The sequence below is a fragment of the Drosophila bipectinata genome, chromosome 2R, assembly GCF_030179905.1.
Source record: "Drosophila bipectinata strain 14024-0381.07 chromosome 2R, DbipHiC1v2, whole genome shotgun sequence".
NCBI lineage: Eukaryota > Metazoa > Arthropoda > Insecta > Diptera > Drosophilidae > Drosophila > Drosophila bipectinata.
Genome location: NC_091737.1, coordinates 4,060,782 through 4,088,767, shown reverse-complemented (window position 1 = coordinate 4,088,767; position 27,986 = coordinate 4,060,782). Strand labels below are relative to the sequence as shown.

Sequence of the window (27,986 nt, the reverse complement as noted above, 5' to 3'; positions counted from 1 at the left end):
AGAATTATGGGAAACAAAATAGTGCTTGACAACTTCTTTTTATTGGACGCCGACGTAGTTGGGTTACTTTTAAACTTTAAGAGTGATTTTTTTATTTTATATCGATATATTAAATACTGATTATTTTTAAAGAACAGAATAAATCATTAATACGATCATTTAAAAATATTCAACACTCTTAAACTATAGTACAACAAATTTCTGAAAACTTTTAAAATGTATTTATTATTTAATAAAGGCTGAAAAAGCTCGCCATAATAAATAAATTGAGTATCTTCTTTCAATTATATTTGTATACATCTTTGGTTTTTACAGATTCTCAACCCTTTGGATGCCATTTGTGAGCGCAAACGGTCAGATGCCATTTGTGTTTCTAATTTAAAAAATGCAAAAAAAATCGATAAAGGAGTTTTAGTTGAGCGACCGGATGTGAAAATCTTTTTACCTTTCAGGTTTTATGTATACGAGCCGAAAACTTTATTCATACCAAATACATACAACCGATACTTAGGTATGTTTTTTTAGTTATTTGGTAAACGATTAAATATTTATTTCAGTGACTAACCAACACTTTTTATATATAAAACATTTAATCTTAACAATCCGCTGTGCAACCGCTTATATTGACAACCAACGCAACTATCGACTTTCTTCTATACCTAAAGTTGTTCCTAGTGGTGATCATCTGACTTCTCTTGTCGATGAAATATCGTACATATCACCGCCCGCACCTCCTTTATCACAAATCGAAGATATACCACCCGAGTATTTCTGCAATGGAGATAATCGTCCCCCTAACTGCGGACCCAACTGCGAATGTACACACATGGTTGATATACCTCTTGGAGCCATTGTCGAAGTCGTTTTGGTCGATGAAGTGCAACAGGTGAATCTCAGTCATCCATTTCATTTGCATGGAACTGCTTTCTATGTCGTTGGACTTGGGCGCTCTCCAGATAAGAAAATTCAAAAAATTAACTTAAAACATGCTTTAGAATTAGACCGAATGGGTATGTTAAATCGGGACTTTTCAAAACCACCACTTAAAGACACTATAGCTGTACCCAACAATGGATACGTTGTTTTGCGATTTCGTGCTGACAATCCTGGCTATTGGCTTTTTCATTGTCACTTTCTTTTCCACATCGTCATCGGCATGAACCTTATACTTCACATTGGCACACAAGCAGACCTACCACCTGTGCCACCAAGGTTTCCTACTTGTGGCGACCATGTACCACCTGTTACTTGGTTTTAGCATCCTAGATTAGACGTTTAATTTAATATTATATATGGCTTAATATTTTGAATAATTAATTTAAAAAAATGATTGAGCTATTTAATAAATTATGATTATTATTTAATATATTTTAAAGAATCGCATTTCTGTGTATTCTTTTTTTAAAAAAGGCCAATACGAATTAATAAAACTGTCATATATACAGAAAAGGCTGTAACATAATTAAACAAATTTATTTAAAAACCCATTTCATTTTATAGTTGCGTCGGATGCGGATCATCTCGTATCACTTATAGACGAGGTGTCGTACATATCCCCCCCATCTCCAATGCTTTCACAGTTTAATGACATACCTAAAGAGTATTATTGTAATGGAGACAATCGTCCATCGAATTGTGGTGAAAATTGCCAATGTACGCATAAAATTGATATTCCTCTTAACTCTATCGTCGAAATTATACTAGTGGATGAAGTACAACAAATAAATATAAGCCATCCATTTCATTTACATGGCACTTCGTTTTACGTACTTGGTCTTGGACGTTCACCCGATATGAATATCAAACGAATGAATCTAAAACATGCACTGGATTTAGATCAACGAGGAATGCTAAAAAGGCAATATCTTAAGCCCGGTCTAAAAGATACCGTTGCCGTTCCAAATAATGGGTACGCTGTACTACGTTTTCGTGCGGATAATCCCGGTTTTTGGCTATTCCACTGTCATTTCCAATACCATATTGTAATCGGTATGAACTTAGTATTCCAAATTGGTACTCAAAAAGATATACCTCCTGTGCCACCGAATTTTCCTCGCTGTGGGAACCATTTACCACCCATTACAGCTGCATCTTTGTGGTAATTATAACAAATTTTAGAATGTGGTTTTCTATCTATATAGCTATTTTCAACACATATTGCTTGTATGAAAATAAATAATATTTAAACTGAAAAAGCGGTTTATATTTTATGCGCTAAAATCTGTTTAATGTTGTATCTTATTTATAAAAGAACGTAGAAAGTTTCTGGTTTTTCCAATATTTAATTATAATTATAAGTATATACTATACATACTATATTTTTAAGTACATGTACTTAAAAGTACTTAAAAGAAAAAACTATATAATTGATGGTTTCATATTAGAAACTAAGGAAATTTATCCGATACAAGGCCAGTTATGTTGTTGAAACATAATATGCTAACAGGATCATGCTGACCATATATTGCGCTGCAATAAAGAAGATTATGTTTTTAGGAACGTTACATTTTAAGCGTTTAAGTAGCTGTTTGCATCACCATTAATAAGGCTGTCGGGTCAAGAAGCTAACAACTAATTTGGGCATAATAATTAATTATTAACTGATGTTTTGTTGGTCGCAAGCCGACTCTCTTTCGGCCGCTCGGCTTTACTAATTCGGCATTTAAAGTTAGCGAGCATCCGCTCAGCCTGTTCTGGAAGGTTGGCGCCACTCTCGTTCTTATTGCGCTCGCATCCTTTTTTTTTTTTTTTTTATTTTAACGTTGCTTTTATTTCTTGAATCTTCTCTTTGCGAGACTAACAAGAGGTGTATCAAATCTTATATTTTTAACTTAACTAACAGTCATATTGACTGATACGGAGTTAGACGGCCCTAAAAATCGATTGCTGGGTTGGGAGGTCGTTGCGTCTAAGGCGGGATACGCTAGAAACCCGAGTCAATCCCCGAGCGAGAAAATTTGGGTGCGAAGACAGTTTTTCTTTGTATGACTCTTTTTGCTTCTGGATTTCGTCTTTCACTGCGAGGATGCCCAGATCCCGGTGGATGTTTTCGTTGCGAACATACCAAGGTGCCCCTGTGATAGTTCTCAGGATTTTTGATTGTGCGCGCTGTATGATGTCTATGTTGCTGCTGCTCGCGTTCCCCCACAGCTGGGAGCCATACGTCCAGATTGGCTTTAGGACTGAATTGTACAGTAGTAACTTGTAGTCTAGGCACAGTGGCGATCGTGAGTTTATGATCCAGTGGAGGCTGCTGGCTTTCAGTTTTAGATGCATCTTTTTGCATTCGATGTGCTTACGCCAGGTAAGTCGTCTATCAAGGTGAACGCCAAGGTACGTTACGTCGTTAGCTTGAGGGATCTGCATACCGTTTAGTAAAAGCGGAGGGCATGTTTGTCTATTAAGAGTAAACGTTATATGTTTACACTTTTGTTCGTTTATTTTAATGCGCCAGTCGGACAGCCACCTTTCCACTATTGTGAGATGATTAGCCAGTTGGGTTGTTGCCTGCGTTGGGCATCTGGACCGACTAAGAATAGCGGTATCATCGGCGAACGTTGACGTTGTTAGTTGTGCGCTCGTAGGAATATCCGCAGTATACAAAACATATAGACACGGCCCGAGTGCGCTTCCCTGTGGAACTCCAGCTTCGATGGTGTAGTCGCCCGAAGTAGCTGCGTTGCATCTCACTGAGAATACCCTATTGAAGAGGTATGATTCCAGTAGCTTGTGGGTGTATGTTGGCAAATACGTTTTAATTTTGTGCATGAGTCCGATGAGCCAAACTCGGTCGAAAGCTTGAGATACGTCGAGGAAAATAGCGCTGCAGTATTCTCGTTGTTCGAAGGCTGAGCGTATTTCGGATGTTAATCTGTTCACTTGTTCGATGGTTCCATGGTTTCTTCGAAAGCCAAATTGGTGTGCCGGGATGATATTGCAAGCTTCGAAATGTGGTATTATGCGAGTTAACAAGCATTTTTCAAACAGTTTAGACAAACAAGATAGAAGGCTTATTGGTCTGTATGATGACGGAATTGTGTGGTCTTTTCCAGGCTTCGGTATCATTATAATAATGGATTTCTTCCACTTTTTTGGGAAATAGCCAAGATTAATGATTCCATTAAATAGTTTGCAGACGACCTCTATAGCGCATTTTGGAAGTTCGATCAGCATCTTTGGGGTCAATAGGTCACCACCGGGAGCCTTTTTTGGTTTTAGCCCTCTTATGACTTTTTCGATTTCGTTCGGCCGGAATGGAGGTGCGGCTGGCTGAGGGGAGGACTCTGGCTGAATTACTGGCAGGAGGAATGAATTTGAGGCTGGGTTTGGCTGGAAGACACTTTGGAGATGTGTGGCGAATGTTTCAGCTCGGTCTTCGTTGCTGCGAGCCCAGCATCCCGAAGAGTTTCTTATCGGGGTGGTCGTTTCAATTGGGGCACTAAGATTTGGGTGGGCCCTCCACAGGGGGTACTTTGTGCTTGTTGGCGAGAGATTCTGGATGTACCTCAGCTGTGCATTTTCTTCCTGTTGGTGAAGAGCCTGGTCGAGTGATCGGGTTGCTTCCTTAAGGCGTTGTTTTGAAGCTGGTGATCTGCTGTTTTGCCAATTACGACGCGTGCGCCTCTTTTCTCGCACGAGCTGTTCGATTTGCTGATTAGATTTGAAGTGTTTGTTTCGGTCTACTTCTTTCCTATGAGGAGTAGAGATTTTAGCTGCCGCAACGAGTACTTCTTCCAGGGCGCTCGTAGTGTAGTCGATGTCCGATTCCATGTTAAAATCCGGGGCGAGTTCTATGTGGGCACTCACGTACTTTTTGTATTTTAGCCAGTTTGTTTTTGTCGTCGTCAGACTGAAGGGGTGTTCGGTTATTTCTGGGCTTTGAAGAAGCGTTAGAAGCACAGGCGAGTGGTCTGATGATAAGTCCGAGACTGCTTTGGCACTTATAAAATTGCGAGGTATGTTTTTTGTCACTGCAAAATCAATAAGGTCTGGGAGTTTTCGTGAGTCTGTTGGCCAGTATGTGGGACTTCCAGGGGAAACGTAGTCCAGTTTATTTTTCACATTTATAATTGCATTGTACAATTGTCTTCCTTTGGGAGTCACTAGACGTGATCCCCAGTGCGTATGTTTGGCGTTGTAGTCTCCTGCGGCTATAAATCGATCCCCAAGTGAATTGTAGAAGTCCATAAATTGTCCTTCCGAGATTGAGAAGCGAGGAGGGCAGTAAACGGCAGCAATTGAAAGGATTCCGTTGCTTGACTGAATTTGTATCGATGTGGCCTGCAAGAAGTTTGTTGCAAACCTTTTGTGAAAATGGTGTTTAATTCGTTCTCTGATTAGAACTCCAGTTCCGCCGTGGGCTTTCCCATCTGGATGATCTGTGCGGTAGATTGTGTAGCCTCTTATATGAAAGTTGTATTTGCTTGTAAGATGCGTTTCCACCAGTAGCATAACGTCAATATGGTTTTCGGTCAAGAATTGTGACAATTCTAGTTTATGCCGTGAGACACCATTGGCGTTCCACATTGATATTCGTAGCGCCTGCATAGATTATTTGGACTGTTGTGCTACGAGCAGCTGTATCACCATGTTCTGGTTTTGAACAAGCGTTTGCATGGTCGTTTTCATGAATGACATGAGCTCCATCATACTTTGTTGGAGGGTAAGCATCATAGTTTCCGTTTTGCTGTGTGGCTGTTCTGGGGCCTGTTGAGCGCTTTGAGAGTTAGGCTGAATTGGAATTTCCCTTCCAGATCGTAGAGCATCGGCATAGGAGAAGCCGTTGGTGGTGTTTAGTGGACCGAATGAGGATCTCGCAGCTTTGGCGAAGAAGACGTCTGGCGTGGTTTTTGACGAAACGTACGCATTCTGTGGATTTTGGTTGCGCGTTGCGGTCGCTTGACGCATGCGACTCTTTAACTCCTTATACACAATACATCCTCTATAGTTTGCCGTATGGCTGCCTCCGCAGTTTCCACATTTCTTCACGGTACTGTCCTTGTTTGTAGTGCAGCAAGCGGACTTGTGGGCGTCCCCGCAGACTACACAGACAGCCCGAAGTGTGCAGTAAGACCTTGTGTGTCCATACTCTTGACAATTAGTGCATTGCACTGGACCGTTACGTTTATGTGGCTCTTCAACAGTGATTTTCCGATGCAAAAGATATTGCAGGTTGTAGATTGGGTGGACTTCGTTCTTCTTCAGCGACCTGCTTTCAGGCTCGAGCTCGACCTTGAAGAGGGGTTGTGGCTTTTTATCTTTATTTAGAATGTTAATAACATTCTTGGCGGCGAAGCCCTTTTCTTTAAGGGCGGTTTTTATTTCCTCGGCGGTAACATCAGGTTCTATTCCCTTTACTACCACTTGTAGGCCCTTACTGCTTTTCAGCTGGTACGTGTAATAGTTTTTCTGTACAGTGTCCAGATATTTTGACACTATTCGGAAGTGCTCTTCAGTCTTGGTTTGCACCTTTGTTTCATGGATGTTCCCTTTGATAAGCGGAACAACATGAAAGTTTTCACCGTTCCCGATCAACGACGCAATTTTGTTGACCAGGGCACTCGAGCTTTTTTCCCTAATATAGATTGGAGGGGGCTTGGGTTTTTTTGCGGTGTCTTGGGCTGGTTGGTTTTCCTCAGCCTCCGCCAGTAGGGCAAATCTGTTAGTAGTGGATCTGTCTGGTTCATTATCGTTATTCAGGACCCGGTTAATTTTTGTTTTGTTGCCTGCCGGATTACTCTGCGGGCTAAGCTTGCGCTTAATTTGGATGTAGCGATCCATTCCAGTCTGTGTGGCCGTTGCCGCTTTGGCACTTTCCGAGGTTGTTGTTTTTGTACTCGCTGTAGTCGTTGACGTCGTGGTACTTTGAGTTGCAGGGGTTTTCGCTGTTGTTGCAGAAGTTGTAGCGCTGCTTGTTGTTGGTGCGAAATTTGTTTCCGATATTGGAGGGGGGGTTTTACACTGAGAACTCCATGACGCGGGAGTCGGAGTGAGCAGAGCGGGTGAGCAAGACCGTGCCCTTTGGGTTTTAGCGGTCAGTAAAGCCGGGTTGCTTTTAAGCGCCGATTTTTCCACTTCGGTATCGCGGGTTGAAAAGTAAGAGTAGAAGCCGTTTCTTTGGTTCACTGAACTTCTACGCTCGTTCTTTTGGTCGTTGCTCAATGAGCTCATTGCGTGGTACGTATTTTTTTTTTTCAACAGTGCACTAGTTTTGGTTTAGCACATTACAACTGTTATAAAAAAAAAAAAAAAAAAAGCTTGTCTGTCGCTTTTAATAAATTGTATTTCAGTGTCTTTTCGCTTATATTAGCGAAAATATAAGCGAAGTGAAGTTTTCCCGGAGCTCGGACAAAGCACGTCCGCTCAGTTCGGTAGTTCGATTACCATTTCCAAAAATTGCTCGCATCCTAAATTGGATTTCACATATTGTACATAAATCCTTATTTCATATGCGGCCCAAATAAAGTTTATAACGTTTAACTTAATTAAATTCAGATTTTTATTTACTGGCATTGAAAATAATCAATGACCAAACATTGGTTAACCCCGACGTGATCGTTAATATATTTAAATATTTACACATTAACAAATTACAAAAACAAAAACAAAACAATTTTGTAAACAGTGTTATGTGAATAAGTTTCATACGTGGCTAATACGTTTGTTTATAATAATAAAAAAATTAAAATATATAATATATTATACATACATACAGAAATAAACATAAACGTTAGTTCGCAAGCACACATACATATTTACGATCCACAACGCAAGTGCATTCGCCCGCGCATAGACTTCATACAAGCATACGATCCACAACGCAAGTGCATTCGTTCGCACATAGCTTCATATATATATACATACCACAATCGTGTTCGCCGCGAGCAAATAAAATTTACTTCGGTTGTTCGGAACTTAATATAATAAATCATAAACTCCAGCGGCTCCGTCACAAGAGCACCCACTCCAACCCGTAGTGCTACTTTAAAGTTCAAGGCCCTGGTATTCTCCAGGACTTACAGAGGATCCAAGGAGCTCTTCAGTCTGTTTCCAAGGTGGATGATGCCATGCTACACGTACGACAGGGTCAGATAGCCACCATGTTCAGCGACTTCAAAGCCATCCACGGGGAGCTTGAGGATTTGGACATTTTGCAGATCAGCAGTGACCTTCGATGGACTGTTTCGGAGCTCGTAGCGACGATGCAGACGGAAATTGAGCACGATACGACCCTTCGCTCATCTCGAATTGCTGCCCACTCCACCCTTGCCAACGGAATGTCCACCATGCAGGCTGACCCAGGGTTAGGTCAAAGTTTTCAAGTGCTGCCTCCTCTGCCGCTCCCTACGTTCAGCGGTGGATAGTCGGAATGGGCTGAATTTTACCCGTTCTTCTCTACAATCGTCGGCAGCAATCCTCGTATTAGTAAGGTGGAAAAGTTGTAAAGGTTGCGATCTTGCCTCCGGGAGTCCGCTTTCGAAGCAGTTCGTTCCTTGGAAGTCTCCGACGAGAACTATGATGTTGCGCTGAATTTATTGGAGAAACGATTTAATAACCGTCGCTTAATATTTCGGGCACACGTGAACGAGATTCTGGGCCTCAGTCTGTTGGAAAGTGGCTCAATAGCAGCTCTTCGAGGTCTTTCGGAAAAATTCAATGCCCATATGCGAGCCTTACAAAATTTGGGTACTTCAGTTCAGATCGCCAGCTGCATCATCGTCCAGGTTCTACTTCAAAGGTTGGACCCAGCTACCCAGGCTAAGTGGGAAGAGAGTCAAAACTCCTCAGGTTCAGACGCCATCCCTACTTGGGAATCGATGGCCGAATTTTTGGAGCAGCGATGTAGGACGCTGGAGGCTATGGACTGCATGGCTGCATACGCCCCGCTCACGTGGGAAGGCGTCGAGTTGCAAATAATAGTAGATCATCCTTTATTGTTATTAATTCGCTTCCCTCTGCCTGTGCTCTATGCGGTTAATGGTCCCATACAATGTCTGCATGCCCCCGATTTCTATCAATGCCCCCTCAGATCCGCCTTGGTGAGGCCAGGCGACTCGGTCTTTGTCGGAAGTGTCTGCAAATGGGCCATCACATGCGTGAGTGCCTCGCTGCTAATTGTCGCAATTTTCTGGAGCCGCAGGCATCTAGCGGCCAGCCTTTGGATGGTCCTCCCACGTCAGCCATAGCCGAGGTCACCGAGCCTTTAGCCTCTTCGCCGTCCACTGCTAATGCACTAATTGCTCAAGGTCGCAGTGGCGATATATCGTTGCTGGCTACAGCGAAAACTCTTGTTCGTAGTTGCGCTGGATCCCTTGTTACATGCCGAGCTCTGTTGGATTCTGGATCGCAGGTGCACGTGATCACTTCCCGGCTGGCAAGTCAGCTGCAGCTCCGGAGGTACAAATCAATTATGGCGGTGTCTGGTATTGGCGATACCGGTTTTGCGACAGATGGATTCTCTGTTGATGTTCTCCTGCGGTCCCACTGCTCCGAATACTCGGCCCTGGTTAACGCCGTCATCGCCGCCAATATCACGGACCTGCAGCCTAGCTTCAGTTTGGATGTCTCCAGTTGGAATATTCCTGGCAATCTTTCGTTGGCTGATCATGAATTTTTCCGCCCACAGCGCATCGACCTTCTTATCGGAGCCAGTCTGTTTTATGAGCTGTTGTGTGTTGGGCAAATTAAGCTCTCAGCCGACCTGCCATTGCTGCAGAAAACTCAACTTGGATGGGTCGTGTGTGGAGGCGGTTCACATGTCCAGAGAAGATCACTCGTTTCCACTCGTGCCCACAAGGATGTTCCGGAGAGCGCAACAATGCTGGATGATCAGCTGGATTATCTGCTCCGCCGGTTTTGGGAAATCGATGACTACTCCGAGCCTATTGTGAAGCGGACGAAGGAAGAGCTAGATTGCGATGCGCATTTCGCGCAACATGTTGCTCGGCTGGATTCCGGCGCTTACGCTGTGAGGCTTCCGTTAAAATGCGGTTTTAAGTTGCTGAGAGAGTCTTACCCCCAAGCCGTTCGACGATTTCTTTCCCTCGAAAGGAAGCTCTGTCGCCGTCCTCAATTGAAGGAGCAATATGCTGCCTTCATAAACGAGTATTTGGAGTTGGGTCACATGTCTCCAGTCCCTGCTGATGCGAGCGTCACTGGTCAATACTTTCTACCACACCATTGTGTTTTAAAGGAGGACAGTGCAACAACCAAGCTCAGGGTTGTCTTTGATGGATCTGCTGTCACCACTTCTGGATATTCATTGAATGACGTGTTATTCCCAGTTATTCAGCCAAAGTTACTGCATATTCTGTTAAGGTTCCGATGCCATCGGGTGGCCATTACTGGAGATATTTGTAAAATGTGTTGTTCCGTCAGGGCTTTTCCTGAGGACAGCTATCTTCAGTGTATTCTTTGGCGGGATTCCACCCAGGATGAGTTACAGGTTTTTAAGCTGGATACTGTCACCTATGGAACGAAGCCTGCTTCATTTTTAGCAGTTCGGACATTCCATCAGTTGGCAGATAATGAGCAATTAATGTTTCCAAAAGGGGCCGAAATTCTGCGTCGCGACTTTTATGTTGGTGATCTACTTTCCGGAGGTGACTCTATAGATGAAGCTTTTAGCATAATGCAGCAAACATCCGGGATCCTTGCCAAAAGCCAATTTCCTGTAATTTCAAAGACAAAGATCTTTCTCCAGAAACTGTGCCGTGAGAAGTTGTCCTGGGATGAAAGTCTTCCTCAAGCTCTTTACTGCGACTGGAATATGAGTTGTAGTAGCTTTGTTAGTACCCAGCGCGCCGAATTCGCGCCTAGATGTAGCGCGCCTAGATGGGCGTTAACATCGAAATCCGAGGTGGAGGTCCATGGATTCTGTGACGCCAGCATTGAGCCGTATGGGGCATGCGTCGACTTATGTCGGAAATAGCCCAGTTGTAGGTCTATGTTGGAAAGTATTTTTGCTGGTGCGATTCTGATGTGGGTCTGTCTTGGATTCGAGAAGAACCCTCTTGGTTTAATGTTTTCGTCGCCAATCGAGTTTCGACCATTCAGAGGCTAAATAGAGAAATGGAGTGGCGGTATGTTCCCATTTCATTGAACCCAGCAGATATCCTGTCGCGTGGTGCTCTCCCCAGTGAATTGGTTGAGAATAAGCTGTGGTCTCACGGTCCTCCGTTTCTCATTGGATCCCAAGAGGCGTGGCCAACCGCGGTCCCAACTGAGAGATCAACCCTGGAGTAACGTGCAAGGGACCTGCTCATTCAATCTCCGTACGTGGATATAACAGCGGTTTCTAAGTACGCTAGTTCGTTTCCAGCACTGCAGAGGGTATTTGCATACGTATACAACTTCTCTCAACGAATTCACCACAACGGTGTTACGGCTAGCGATATAAAATGTGGAAAACAGCTGTTATTGCGACTAGTGCAGCGTGTGCATTTTTGGGAGGACATAAAGGCTCTTCAAAATGGAAAAGAGATAGCGGTATCCAGTGCCCTTGCCTCATCCTCTCCCTTCTTGGATAAATTTGGTTTGTTGCGCGTAAACGGTCGGCTAATAAAATCGTCGTTGGAATTTGACAGTCATCATCCAATTATACTTCCAAGAAGCCATCCAGTTACGCTGGCTATAATTATTGACTTCCATGAGCGAAATTTACATACGGGACCTCGCGGACTGTTGGCAATTATTCGGTCCCAATATTGGCCAATTAGGGGGAGAAAAACCGTGACGAAGGCAATACACAAATGCATCCGATGCTTCCAGACTAAGCCTCGGTTGTTGGAGCACATTATGGCTGATCTCCCGGAGCAAAGAGTTAGCAGCTCCCAGGTCTTTGGAGTCACTGGTGTGGATTTTTGTGGGCCGTTCTATTATAAGCCGGAAGTGCGCAATAAGGCTCCAGTAAAATGTTACATTAGCATTATCATGTGTTTTGCTACCAAAGCCGTCCACCTGGAGCTTGTAAGGGATCTGTCCACAATGCCTTTTTTTACAGCCTTTGAAGCGGTTTATATGCACCCGCCGAAGGCCTCAACATATTTGGTCGGACAACGCAACCAACTTTGTTGGAGCTAAAAACGAGCTGAAGGAGCTGCGCCGATTGTTTCTAAGCGAAAAGCAGCGAAGCGAAGAAAATGCTGCAGTTTTGCTCTATGGAGTCCATCGAATGGCATTTTATTCCTTCTCGATCTCCGCATTTCGCTGGTCTGTGGGAAGCGGCTGTTAAAACCGCAAAGCACCATTTTTACCGAGCGGTCGGATCCGCAGTTCTTGGAGGAGCGGCGAACGCTGCTGTGCCATATTGGGGCTATTATAAATTCACGACCCTTAATGTCTCTTTCAGAAAATCCTGCAGACCTTGATGTTCTGACCCCGGCTCATATTTTAACTGGTGGTCCGTCAGTCAGCTTTATCGAGCCTGATGTCACAAAGCTGAACTTCAACCGGTTGGACAGCTGGCAGCGCGTGTCATTCCTGCAGCAGTCTTTCTGGTCCCGATGGAAGGAAGAGTACCTAAGCCTTCTCCAGCAGCGCTCCAGTTGGCGTGCCTCCGGTCCTGCCCTGGCCCCGAACGATGTGGTGCTAGTAAAGGACGAGAATCTACCTCCGATGAAATGGCCACTTGCCAGAATAATAGAGTTAATCACTGGTCGAGATGGAATCTTTCGAGAGGCGGTGATAAAAACTTCATCTGAAGTTACCAAGCAAGCAGTGACTAAGCTGTGCCTTTTGCCCCATTAAGGGTGAAGTTGGAGTAGAAGCCCCAACTGGGGGAGAATGTCGGGTCAAGCAGCTAACAACTAATTTAAACATAATAATTAATTATTAACTGATGTATTGTTGGTCGCAAGCCAACTCTCTTTCGGCCGCTCGGATTTACTTATTCGGCATTTAAAGTTAGCGAGCATCCGCTCAGCCTGTTCTGGAAGGTTGGCGCCACTCTCGTTCTTATTGCGCTCGCATCCTAAATTGGATTTCACATATTGTATATAAATCCTTAATTCATATGCGGCCCAAATAAAGTTTATAACGTTTAACTTAATTAAATTCAGATTTTTATTTACTGGCATTGAAAATTATCAATGACCAAACAAAGGTCATTGACTTGTCATTGTCATTGCACTAAATAATAAATAAGACTAAAGAGTAACATAAAAGTCTACCTCGGTTGTGCCGCGAGGTCTTCAGTACGTATCCGCCTAGCAAAGAGTACTCGTTGCCCACACGAATTTAGAGCAAAAAAACTTAAAAGCAGACGGCGTTTTAAGGGACGTCGACTGATATATACCCAGTTTCTTTCAATTAATTCATTGCAAAACATGTTGCATCAACCACTCCTGAACAAATATAAAAGGTAGGCTGACTTTTTTAAAAATATTAGGTAAAATAGAATATAATTTATTTTATCAATAACCCAATAATTAAAACTCAAATTTTTCTTAGAATAGCAAGCCTGAAAATGTATATTTTCGCATACGCATACATACATATGTAAGTTATCCAACCCGTAAATACAGGCCACTTATGGCTTTTATAAACAATATTTTCAATCTCTGCATTTGCTTTCTTTGCTATGTCTTTGGCTCTGAGGTCCGATCTCGGTTCCCCATAAACAAATCAAAATCAAAAGTAAACATCAGCTTCCCTCCGAAGCCCAATCAATTACGCCTTTTGCGTTTCAAGTACCCACCAAATTGCATCGATCGGCTTAATCGAATTTCACAATAAGATGCGACAGTTTCATCTTAAGCCTCTAATCTAAACAAAACTGATGGCCGAGGTTCTTTGGATCAGATTTAGAATTAAGAAGGCAGTCCCTTTTTGACCGAGACCGCGAACGGTTGACAAAAAATATTTAACAGAAATCAAAAGTGTCTTGTAATAATTAAGTTTAATAAATAAAGGTTTAACACCAAGTTGTGAAATTAAAAAATAAATTTTACATTTTTTTAATTCACCGAACTACAAACAATTTAACTGGCGCCAAAGGTGGGGCCGCGTCACATAATACTCCAAAAAAATTGTTTAATAAAAAATAAAAAATAAAAAATAAAAAAAAAAACATAAACGGAACTCGCGCGGTCAACAACTCAACATTTTTAGTGGAAAAATTAAAACATCCACCAAACGAAACTACCAAGTGACAGTGATCGTTAACAACAAAGTAAATGGAAATTAATTAATGAAATAATCTATTAACAGTGAATTAAAACAAAGGTGGACCGAAATTTTAAACCAAACAATTACAAGAACACAAAACTAAAAAAATCAATGCACAAAGAAAAAAAAACAAACAAAAGTAAGATTCATGATTTAACAAACAATATAAAGACTAAATCTGGAAGATTTGATAAATAGCTTTTGTGAATTAAATCTAACAATGGCAACCGGAGGTTCAGCACCAAATTTTTCTACAGGCAGTGTAGCCACAGCCGGCGGTTTAACAGTAGAACTGATAAAAAGATTAATAAACGCTCAATTGAATGAAGTTAGCAGGAAAGTAGAATGTTTAGAAGGAAGGCTAGCCACAGATGCAAAAACTGTATAAAACACAAACACAAAAAATTGACCCAGCTATAAAATGCGATACAACACTTAAACGCACATGATGCTCTTACCAATCATGGCACAGTTTTAAACGTTAAAGCAATCTTATCCCGATTTGACTTTGTATATAGTGACAAACGACCAATACATGTTCTCGAGTCAGAACTAAGTATTCTCAGGCAAGGACGAATGACAATTACTGAGTACTATAACGAAGTCAATAAAAAAATAACCTTACTAATAAACAAAACCATAAAGACATACGGAAAGGACAGTGTAATTACCAAAGAAACAAACAATTCAATAAGGAACAATGCTCTACGAGTATTTATATCCGGACTTAATGGATCTATTTCAGAAACTCTTTTCTCATTAAATCCACCAGATTTACCCAATGCTTTGGCAAAGGTCCAAGAATTAGAATCAAACAACTTCCGTGCTCAATTCGCAAATAGGTTTAATGGATTTAAAAATAAAAGTAAATATCGGAAATCGGGGAAACAACTTACGATTTGATCAAATACGACAAAATAATAATACCACTAAAATGGGAAATAATTTTAATCATAACCAAAATTACAATTGGCCACAAAAGGGAAATTTTTGGCAAAATAATAATCAAAATAATAATCAAAAGCAACAAGCTATCGAGCCAATGGATGTTGATCCACCGATTCAACTCCAGAATAAATCTAACAACAATCGGCAGCCGAGCCAAAATTGGCAGCAAAATAGTAACCAAGGAAGATATAATAATATTTATTATCAAAATAAAAATCGTTCAAATTTCTATAGCACAAATCAAAATAGAGAGCAAACTCAAGCTCAAAAAAGAGAATCAGATGGAACAGAAAGTCAGCCAGCTAATAAAGTAACCAGATTAAATAATATCAATGAAGACCATTTTTTAGAACAGACCCCTACAGAGGAATGCCTTATTTAAATAGGGTAGATCGAAAAACCAAGAAGCAGCTAAAAGTTTTAATAGATACAGGAGCCACTGCTTGTTACATAAAAAGGGGAATTTTTGAAAATAAAAACGAGCTACCAATATACAACAAGGTAACAACAGTTCATGGCTACTCAATTATTAGGTATTACCATATTATGAATATATTTGAAACAAAACAATTATTTTATGAAATCGAAGGTTTAGAATCTGATATTCTAATTGGATTCAATTTATTAAGAAAAATTGGAGCTATAATAAATATAGATAAGGGAATCTTGGAATATAATGGGAAACAGGAGAAGTTAAAATATTATGATAATGAATCACCAATATCCAAATGTCTGCAACAAAAATTCCATCTTTGCTGTAATAACAAACAAAAAACGGTGCAAAAAAAATCAGAAACAACAAAATAATAAAATAACTGTAAGCTTTCCAATAAAAGTTTTTGGTTTATTTTACTAACTTTTGTAGCCCAAAGTTGACCCAAAGCATCTTCTTAAGGCGCGCAAACTGATGCGCGAGTTATATACATTCAGTGTAACGGTTTGGCACATGTTCTGAAGGTTCTTCGATCTACAAACAGGGTTTAGCCGTGCTTAGGGAAAGTGGGCGTGGTTTTTGAATCTTCAGTAGGTTTAAGGTCGTTATACGAATCGACCTAGATCGAGTCGAAAAGGGACTGGGAGAAGGATTCCGAAATAGCATTGTGAGGGGGTGAACACATTCCTTGGCTAAGGTCAATATTGGAAGTGGCTAAATTTTGTTAAAGTAGGTGGCGAGATTCCTTCCTTTCATTAACATTATAATTTGGGGAAATTTCTTATAAAATAAAATATATTGCGTCCTCGTAGGTGTACAATATATCTATAATTAGCTTTATCGCTTTATCTAGCTTTATCGTAATAGGTATTTTTTTCCATGTTTTGCTTTGCCATGTCTCTAACTTGGTCAATATTAACAACATTTTTATTTTCGACAACAGGTATGAGACCAAATAGCCTTGCTTCTTTGCAAATCAGCATTTCTAAGCAGTTGAATTTCACAAAGAGCATCCTGCCATGACCTCTAACCTGTCTCAACCGCCGTTAGCATAGATTTTAGAGTACTCATAACTCGCTTTACTTGACTAGCACCTGTGGCGATCAAATGTAAATCTATTTTTTGAACAGAGCAGAAATTATGGAATGCTGTACTAGAAAAACTACGTCCGTGATCTGCAATCAGGCAAGAAGCGACACCGAACAATGATATTAGCGACTTTAAAGCCTTAATACAACTCTCTGTATCCAGCCTTACTGTATGGGACAACGAAACAACACGATTATACGACACGATTATATATTCCTTCTGATCATTGTTACCACTAAGCTTCCCTGTAAGGTCCATGTGGACTGTATACCACGGGATGTCAATCTTCGGTATAGGCTGCAATTCGGCTTGTACCTTGCGCTTGCGTATGTGACATTTTTGGCAGAGTTTGTGGGTCCTAGTGAGGAACTGGCTGCAGTCGAGAAGAAGACTTCAGGGTTTGACCTGGAGGCTATGAACTGATTATTTTGGGTGCGGGCACTAAATCCCCTCTGGTGGATGCGACTTTTCAGCTCCTTATAAACTGGGCAACCTCTATAGTTAGCAGTGTGATTTCCACCGCAGTTACCGCACTTTTTCGAGTTTTGGTCATCTTTGCTCGCTGGGCAGTGTGCGGAGTCATGAAGCTCACTACAAACTACACAAACCGGGCGCAGTTTACAGTAAGACCTTGTATGGCCATATTCTTGGCAGTTCGCACATGGTACCGGGCCACTGCGTTTGTGCGGCTCCTCAACTGTAATTCTGCGGTGCAGCAGGAACTGAAGATTGTATATAGGGTGCACTTCGTATTTCTTTAGGGGCTTAATTTGTGGTTTGAGCTCAACCTTAAAGAGTGGCTGCGGCTTTCTATCCCTGCTTGGGATATTGAACACTGTCTTAGCGCTAAATCCCTTCTCTTGTAGCGCCTTTGTAAATTCCTTCTCTTGTAACGCCTTTGGAAATGAAACAACTATATCAGAAGTAATTTCCAGACTAAAAAGCAATGTCAAAGGCGAAACTGTAGAAGTATTATAAGCCTAACTGATGAATCTACAGCAACAAAACTTCTAACCAATATACATCAGAGGTTGAGCAGATGACAAAAGCTCTAGAAAGTGCGTACATAGCGGACGGCTAAACCCTTGAGTTAGCCAGAAGTTATTCTACACAGTCTGCAGTTAAAGCAATGACAAAGAATTGCACAATTGATAAGTTAAAACTTATCATGCAGGCAGGTACCTTCAATACCATGAATGATGCCATATCAAATTTCGTAAATAGTTGCACGAAAGCACCTATTTATGCACCCAGTTTAGTGACGTATTCGGACTCGAAACCGAATCGATCACTACCAATAACTTCTACAAAGAAAAGCAAAGATTAAAGGATGATGAACCAGTCTACATACAAAATTTTAGAAACCCTCAAAGTCAAACAAATGAGATACAAGTATAAGTACAAAAATTAATCGACAATAAAATAGTCGAACCGTCTGTATCCCCTTATAACAGCCCACTTTTGTTAGTACCGAAGAAATCTGACAAGAAAAAATGGCGATTAGTAATTGACTATCGTCAAATTAATAAAAAACTGTTTTCGGATAAATTCCCGGTCCCTAGAAATAATAACATTTTGGATCAACTAGAAAGAGCAAAGTACTTTTCATGCCTTGACTTAAGGGGGGACATCTGAGTAGAATTTTGAAAAAATCGAATTTTTTTTTTTCGCTTAAAAAATTCTTTAGGGTCTTAAAAATGACATATCAAAAGATAGAGTCCGGCAAAAGTGTCTAAGTGTCGAAATTTTCCATTCTGTGGCGATGCTTCACAGGTATATCCCACAGTACTTAAAACTTTAAACGCGTTTTTCTCGAAACCACTTTTTTTGAGTTGGCCGAACACATAACTCGAACAACTCTTAACCTATCGATCTAAAATTTTGACAGTATATTCAGAATACCTCTGTCTATCGACACACGTTTTTTTTTATTTTGCTTACTTTTTTTTTTATCAACAATTTTGTGACGTGTTTTGTTCGTGAAAATTGAAAATTTTGTTCAATCACTCACTATTTTGCAAAAAATCAAAATATCGAAAAAATCCTACGTGTGTCGATAGCCGTTGAGATACAAAAACTAACCAAATTTGATTTTTTGTTCTTGATCAAAAATTAAGGATGTTAGGTGTTCGGCCATGGACCCCCTTTAAAAAAATAGGGCCTACGAATAAGGGCTGCAGGGCCGCCATTTTGTTTTCGATTTATTAAAAAAATTTTATTGTGTACTTTAAATATTATATAATAAAACCTCATTTACAAATTTTCGATTAGCTGTTTTGATTTGGCCAAAAAAAATTCCAGAAAAACCGTTTTTTTTTGGCCTCTTACTCAGATGTCCCCCCTTAATGTCAGGATTCCACCAAATTGAACTAGAAAAAAGTTCAAGAGATATAGCGTCTTTCTTAACAAGCAATGGCTCGTATCGCCTCACGCGAATGCCATTCGACGTAAAAAATACGACGTCATTAAAAATTACTCAGTCCCACATGATGCGGACAGCGCTAGACGATTCAACTACTATCGTTATGAGAATATGAAATTATAACCCAATTTATTATAATACAAAATCTAAAAAAAGTCCCCAAGCTTCTTTCTTCAAAAATACCAAAGTTGGTATATCCACCAAAAACCATTTCCGATCGTTCAGTTTTATGGCAGCTATAAGATATAGTCGGCCGATCCTTATAAAATTTGGCATGTCGTATTATTTTGCCAAAACTAGAAAATCCATAGAAAATCCCAAATTTCTAGTTCAAAAAACATTAGTTCAAACAAAACATTAGTTCTAGTTCAAAACAAGTTATGCCATTTCCGATCAATCAGTTATCAGTAATAAGTGGCAGCTATAGGATATAGTCGGCCGATTCCGGCCGTTCCGACTTATATACTGCGTGCAAAGGAAAGAAGGGTGTGTGCAAAGTTTCAAGTCGATAGGTTTAAAACTGAGATACTGGTTCGCGTAGAAACAGACAGACAGACGGACAGATGAACATGCTCATATCCACTCAGGAGGTGATCCTGATCAAGAATATATATAATTTATAGGGTCGGAGATGTCTCCTTCACTGCGTTGAACACTTTTGGACAAAATTAGAATACCCTAAGTACAAAAGTACAACAGAATAAGAATTGGGAGCAATTTATTGGGCAATAACTTATTTCAGAACACACATTTATGGTGGACACTTCAGTGTCAAAACAGATGACAGACCATTAACATACTTGTTCTCAATGGTAAATCCGAGCTTGAAGCTAACGCGTATGAGTAAACTTAAATTAGAGGAGTATAATTTTATAGCCGAATATCTGAAATGTAAAAACAATTTCGTATCGGATTATCTTACATTATCCAGAATAACCATTCAACAGCTACAACAAATAAAAGGATCTGTAAAGAAAGTCACTACAAGATATCAAAGTAGACAAAATTCCTGCGCAGGAAGAGAAAAAATAGAATATCCAAGGCAATCTATAGAAAAAGCTTCAAAGACCAACGTATAGGAAGTCATAAACAATGACGAAGTACGTAAAGTAGTGACCTTGCATTTAAAAATTATGCTATGTTTTTTTAAACATGGTAAGAAAATTAGTGCAAGATATGATGTTAGCGATTTATATACGAATGGAACTCTTGACTTAGGCCAATTTTCCCAAAGGCTTAAAACGGAAGCCTATATAAATAAAATTAGCCAACTCAAAGTGGCACGGTAGAAAAATATCTTTAAACACGTTTCAATCGATAATTTTGAAAAAAAATAGGGGCAGTAAAATGTTAATTATATTGAGAGTAGCGCTACTTAACCCGGTGACCCAAATAAAAACAATAAAAGAAAAATAAGCTCCATTGTCTACATTCCATGATAATCCAATACAAGGACGCCACACAGGCATCTCAAAAACCTTGTCCAAGGTCAAAAGACATTATTATTGAAAAGGTATGAATCGAGATATTACTGAATACACACGAAAATGTGCAAAATGCCAAAAATCAAAAGGGACAAGGAAAATAAAAACTCCTTTAACAACAACTGATGCGCCAATACATGCTTTCGACAGGGTTATAGTAGACACCATTGAACCACTATACAGGTCTGAAAATGGAAATGAATACGCAGTAACATTAATTTGTGATGTGACTAAATATCTAGTCGCGATTTCAATTCCAAAAAAAAATGCTAACACAGTAGCAAAGGCCATTTTTGAGAATTTTATTCTAAAGTACGGTCCAAAGAAGACGTTCATTACGGACATGGGAACAGAATACAAAAATTCTATAATAAATGATTTCTGCAAGTAAGAAGTCACAGAAGTTATGATGAATACATACGTTCATATAAATCGGTTGATAAAACTAATTGGGACATATGGATCCAATATTTCGTTTATTCTTTCAACACAACGCCATCTATTGCACATGACTTTTGTCCATATGAATTTGTTTATGGTAAAACAAACAGTTTACTAAAACATTTTAATAGCACAGACAACTTAGAACCTATATAATTTAGATGATTATGTTGAAGAAAGAAAATATAGATTAGAAATAGCATATAAAAGAGCTAGAATTATGTTAGAAGAAAGTAAGAGAAATAATAAAGAATTATATAATGAAAAAGAAAGAAACGTAGATATATCGGTGGGAGACAAAGTCCTACTTAAGAATGAAACAGGACAAAAGATAGATCCAACTTTTTTAACCTTATACAGTAGAAAAGTTAGAAAATAACGATAATATAAATACTAAAAAGAAAAAACAAAAAGAACATATGGATAAATTAAAACTTTATAATAATTGAATGGAAAACTCTAATATAAACTAAATATAAAATAATAAAAGGAAAAATGAAATTCCTTAAAAAAAGAAAATTCCAAATAAAAGAAAAATTATATACACATAGTTTTAAACATATACATATACACTTACATATTAGCAAAAATATTAATATAAACCCACTATTAATATAAACTGCTCACTGCTTAACAGTGAACAGCGCAAAAGCTAAGAATTCGTTTATTAAAGATCGATCAGAGCAGGCTGACGTCTGCTCCTTAATCAACAAGCAACTGGACTAAATCTTCTAAATAAAACTAAACGGCGATCCTGCCAGGAGACACTACAATCCAAAAGGGAGGCAAAGAATATGGCCTACGCGTCCGGTACATCCGGCACACAAACATCGTGCTACTTTTACAAAGCGACAACTCACTTGTTATAAAAATGTGCTAAATTCCGCCCTAAAACCGTTTCTGAAAGACTCAATTAGATAGAAAACAGCATTGGTAGACAACCAAGGATTAGCAGGGCAAGAGTGATTGTTAATAAGTCTCTCCGTGCAGAGTTTACCCAGCGCATAGAAGCCTCTGTCTTTCCGCATATTGTAACTGATCAACCAGCTCATTGCGAGTTAGAAATACCGGGTACTTTGGAGTCAGGGAAAGAAACTTGGGGAAGAAACTTACGCATTGATTGAAAGTTTTTTGAAATAAGACAACCTGGACAATCAAATGAGACATAGTACAGTACATTAAGTGAACATAAGTGAAAAACACTTTGTAGAAAACCTAAAAATACCAGCTAATGAAAGGTTTATTGTAAAACTACGTTTTGCCGTACACCTTTCAGCCCTAAAGGAGTCGAATGACATTGATATCAAAAGGATTCTAGCACTAGAACGACGCTTGACCATCAACACATATACCCAAAAATCATTATTTTATTCCTCACTACTGCGTCTTGAAGCCTGACAGCAGTAGCATTAAGCTGTGAGGTGTATTTTACGTACAGGTCCCACTGTTCAGAGTGAGCTGAAGCTGGAAATGATGCGTAGGGCCGCTAGTCGGTAGGATGCCCCAAGCTTTTTCCTATGCCCAGTCCTGGATTTAAAAATAGGCCGCATAGGCCGCGGCCTAGGAGCGGTAGCGTCTTGGCGGCGGCCGATTTCAGAGGACGGTCACTCAACTTATTTTCTGAGTATGAGAATATAAATCCGAGTGTGGCGATTGAGGTTGAAAAGCATGGAGAATTTTTGTACGCTACTGCGAAAGGACCAGTCCTGGATTTAGAAATAGGCCGCGGCCTAGGGGCGGCAGCGTCTTAGCGGCGGCAGATTTCAAGGGACGGTCACTCAACTAAAGAGGATAAAAGTCATACACGTCCAATGATTTTCTCATGGTTTTATATAAGTACTTTAAATAAATCGCCTTAGAAACTCATTCCTATTGAAACTAATATTATCGCGTGATGAGTAATAGATGAGAGCAGCGCAGCAGGTGAAGGCAATCGGCGCGGCAGTGTCTCAACGTAACAGCTCCCGCTTCCTTCCCACCGTCGTTGCGCGGCGCGCGCCCGTCGCTCAACTCCTGTGCCAGTGTTTTGTTTGGCAAGCATCGATCGCATACGCACGCTACTCTCGTGGTCTTGTCTTTGAATACCGACTTTACTTATCTAAACAAAATACGTAAAGACTACTAAACAAAAAATCACAGCGATACTTTGATGTTAAGCTCAGTTTTCATTGACACAGGTAAGTGCAACACAATAGTGTGCAATCAATACTGTAAAATATTTTACTATTAACACTCTTTAAATGAAAACTGTCCCTCAATAAAATGAAAGATACTTTCACATTGGTGGTTTATTTATTTCTACATTTTATATTATTTAGAGTCCGACTTTTCTGTTGCTTTTATCTTTACAGCTTCTGTGGTCGGAGTAGAAATATTTAATAAAAATTTCCGTATGTATTACACTTAACGTAAACCGCAATTTAAACCGTTAAAGTAGGGGTGCCCAAGCTCCCGTATGCAGAGCTCCCGTATGCAGAGCTTGGGCACACCTACTTTAACGGAGAACAAACTCCCATGCCAATGCAAAAAATCACCAATTCATTGGTGCGTGAATTTTTTTCCCATCCATGTGGGTGCGCTTAAAAATGATATTATAGTAACATTCACAAGGTGCTTAAAAAAATCAATATAATAAAAAATAAATTTTATTACAGCAATTATAAAAAGGCCCTACATTTTGTACAACAGCTTATTATTATACTATGACAAATAATGCCAAGCTTCTTACTTAAACAAAAATGTGCGAAGAAGAAATTTATCGCTTCAGGTCGACCATTTTGGAAGAAAAAAAACAAGAATGAATTTCTTGCAGTGAAAAGTTTTCGGGACTCAGACAACAAAATGCATTCGGATTAGCACGATTGAGGAAAATAGAGAAAACACTACAAAATTGTTATTGTAATTGTCCCTTGCTTATTCTGGGAGCAACAAAGCTTATGGCGCGGGCAACGAACCTTATGGCGTGAGAAGTCTCACGCTACTCCATATGCATGAGCATTTGCAAAAACAAATGAGCAGCGAGAGCAATGGGATGAGCAACACAGGTTTAGGTTATAGAGTTACTAGTTTAGTAATGATAGTTTATAGAGTTTATAATAGCAAAACGAAAAACTTTCACTATCTCAAAGAAAAAGCAATGATGATGAGCACACTTAAGGAGTATCAAGGTAAAACAAGAAAGGAAAGCTAACTTCGGGCGGTGCCGAAGTTGATATACCCTTGCAGTTAAAACCGGATATATATCGCAAACATCGGATCGTTCAGTTATGTTACTATTATATTACTTTTATTTTTCAGTCTCCTTCCTTGCGTTGCACACTTTTGACCAAAATTATAATACCCTATTGTAATAATTATAATACCCTACGCATCCGGTACATCCGGCATACAAGCATCGTGCTACTTTTACAAAGCGACAACTCACTCGTTGTTTATGTGAGGGGCCGTTGGGCCGCCGCTCAGCTGAACTTAAGAGCGCATCCGCGCTGTAGAGCGCACCCGCGCTGAAGAGCTCATCCGCGGTGAAGAGCGCATCCGCGCTCGCCCCTCTATGCACTCTCGCTCTCTCGTCGGCCGTCACCGATCGACACCGATCACCGTTCTAAGTTAAGTTTAATCTTCTGTAAACAGCCAAATAAAGCTGAACCCGTTTCTTTTGAATTCCCGAAAAGACGCCCCGACTTCTTATTTCACCATAATTCTGGAATCTTTTGCGGCAGCAACGCCTCCTACAACATTTGGGTCCTTCGAGCCGGATAATTCCTGAATTTTCTTCTGCCAGCAGTTCCCGGCATTGTTCCGCCAAGAGATAAGTACATTTTTCCGGCTCCTTCTCTCTGCCGGTCTTCAGCAGTGGTCCGAACATTAAATTTCGTTCACACTAGGAGCACCGGTCACGGAGCGTGCGAGACAGTACACGGCCAACTCCCGGCGCGGTTCACCACTGGCCGGCAGTCGTCAAGCGCTCCACTGCTTTCGTCCGCCACTCATCGGGTGCCGTCCACCGCTCGTCCGCCCGCATCATCCGCGCCTAGGCAATTTTCCGCCTCTCCTCGAGGGCCCCCGCAGGACGCAGTCGCTGCGCCCACCCTATCGTAGCTGCTGAACCGGAACAGCGTCAACACCGGGACCTGGATCTTCGACACGGGGGCCTTCATCGACCCGTGTACGCCCTCGAGCTGCAGTGACGCATAGCTAGCGACGAGGGATCTGTTGCAACCCGAGCGATTGCAAGGGTGGCGGGATGTTTAGGTGAGGGGCCGTTGTATCAAGGTAAAACAAGAAAGGAAAGCTAACTTCGGGCGGTGCCGAAGTTGATATACCCTTGCAGTTAAAACCGGATATATATCGCAAACATCGGATATAGTTGTCCGATCCTTATAAGAATATCATAATAAAACCTATTAATTACAATAAAAAATATAAAAAAAAAAACCTGCGTTGCACACTTTTGACCAAAATTATAATACCTTCTGCAAGGGTATAATAAAAAGACAACCTAAAAGAAAAAAGATGACGGGTGAAACAACGAATGAGAACCTGTAATACCCACCAGCTCTAAAGATTATTACAGAGTAAATACCTTTTTGGTCATCCTTGGTAGACTGCGTAAAGAATTATTAAAGGTTTTCATTGTCTCAAGAAAAAATTAATTCTTTAGCTCTTCTCTACATAGAAGCCGAGATAATGAACACCATAAACTATGATGATATTATTAATGATTTTGCTATTAAAAACGTCCGTAAAAAATGGTATATCTCGATTTTTATTTCATTACGCTAATTATAATTTTATTAAACCTTCTTTACTAAATTCGGAAAATTATTATTTTAGAAAGGTATGTAAGTACATGGGGTGGCTGTAATAAAGTATCTTACCCTTATAAAAAACATGAATCCGGCACTGGAAAGGACTAGTCTTAACATTTCCGGGAAAAACATTGCATTAAAAAATGTGCTGTACTGAAGGAAATCCCGCACAATTTACTATCCGTGAAGAAGATGCAGAAATTAAACGAAATAGCTTGTTTGAAGATATTATGTAGGCGTGTATTAACGGAAAGCAATCTACTAAAAATTTGATAAGTTATCAGGCTAAAATTTGATTATTATCGTTGTAGGCTAAAATTTGATAAATTTAAAAATAACGAAAATATTGACCGCCCATTGTTCGTAGATCATTCTGACGTTTGTGGTCCGATTACGCCCTCAACTATTCATAACAAAAACTACTATGTAGTATGTCACATTACTGTGTGACATATTTAATAACTTATAAATCAGGTGTGTTTTTTGTATTCAAAGACTTTGTGAGGCTCATTTTCACTTAAAAATTGTAAATCTTTATATTAATAATGAATTATTATATTATAATATAATGAAACTTTATATTAATAATGAATCTTTATATTAATAATAGAAAAAGGTATCAGCTATCACTTAACGGTTCCTCATACTTCACAATTAAATGGTGTTGCAGATCGGATGATTAGAACAATCCCCGAAAAAGCTCGCTCTATGATTAACTGTACTAAACTTAATAAAAGTTTTTGAGGTGAAGCAGTTTTAACAGCAACTTATTTAGTCAATAGGTCTCCAAGTAGAGCTTTGGAAAATATAAAAAAAAACACCATATGAGATGTGGCATAAAAAGAAGCCAATATTAAAATACTTGAAAGTATTTGGATCGACTGTATACCCACAAAATAAAGTGCGTAAGCGAAAATTTGATGAGAAATCTATTAAGACTTTACTCGTCGGGTATGAGCCCAATGGCTATAAATTGAGGAAAGAGGAATCAAGAAAATTTATGATAGAGATGTAGTGGTGGACAAAAAAGGCATAAAATCTATGAATTTAAAATTTAAAGTTTAAATGAAAATGACTCTGTGTTAAAACATAATGATGTTAGCAGAAGTCATGATTCTCCAATTGAAGAGAATGAAGAGTTCGATTTTTCATCACAGGAAATGAAAGAATCAATGGGTTCAAAGTCTGGTGAAAACTCAAATGAAAATTCCACTTGTCTCGAGAATACCGATCCAGAAGTTGAAACTGGTGATAATATACAAGAAAACGAAAATCAACAAGTCAGAATAAAGATAAACCAAAATTATCATATAGATTTTTAGAAAAATGTCTCATGAATACCCAAATATGCTTATGTGATATTCCCAATACTTATGAGGAAAATAAATTTCGCGATGACAGAGCTTTGAGGGAGGAAGCCATTCAAGATGAATTAAATTCGCATTTTGTAAATAAAACGTTTTGCTTAGTGCAAAGGCCTATGGATAAAAACATAGTAGATTGCAAGTGGGTTTTTAGTTTAAAGCAAGACGAAAATGGTAACTTACTCAAACATAAGGCAAGACTGGTAGCGAGGGGCTTAACCCAAGAATATAAGATGGATTATGATGAGACCTTTGCACCTGTTGCACGAATTTCTAGTTTTAGATTTCTTTTAGCATTTTCTAATCAATATAATTTACTGATCCATCATATAGATGTAAAAACAGCATTTCTAAATGGAACTCTAAAAGATGAAATTTTTATAAAGGTTTCAAAAGGTTTAAACCAATATGATGGAAATAAAGTATGCAAACTAAATAAAGCTATTTATGACCTTAAGCAGGCTGCAAGATGCTGGTTTGAGGTTTTTGAAAATACACTTAAAAATTTTGTATTTCAGAATCTAGAAGTGGAGCGATGTACATATATTTTAAATAAGGGAGATATAAGTAAAAATATATATTTACTTTTATATGTTGACGATGTGGTAATTGCCACCAGTAATTCCGAAAGTATGTCTCACTTATCTTCAAGTAAAACTTATCTTTCAAGTACGTTTCAAATGACTGGGTTATGTGAAATACGACATTTCCTTGGTATAAAAATTATGCTGGAAATGAGACTGATAGGAGAAGTACTACAGGATATATATTTAAAATTTTTGAAAATTGTTCAATTTCCTGGAATACTATGAAACAAAAATCAGTTGCTGC

General features: G+C 39.6%; 1 long non-coding RNA gene across 2 annotated transcripts in view; it reads right to left on the bottom strand.

The window, feature by feature from the left end:
- Positions 1-27,986, bottom strand: part of LOC138926163 (uncharacterized) — a 53,095-nt gene extending 25,109 nt beyond the window's left edge. Inside the window, exon 1 of one of the 2 annotated variants that reach the window (XR_011442535.1) lies at positions 27,741-27,986. This is a non-coding gene — a long non-coding RNA (uncharacterized lncRNA). The remainder of the gene's footprint in view (positions 1-27,740) is intronic. The other variant, XR_011442536.1, reaches the window with a different exon arrangement.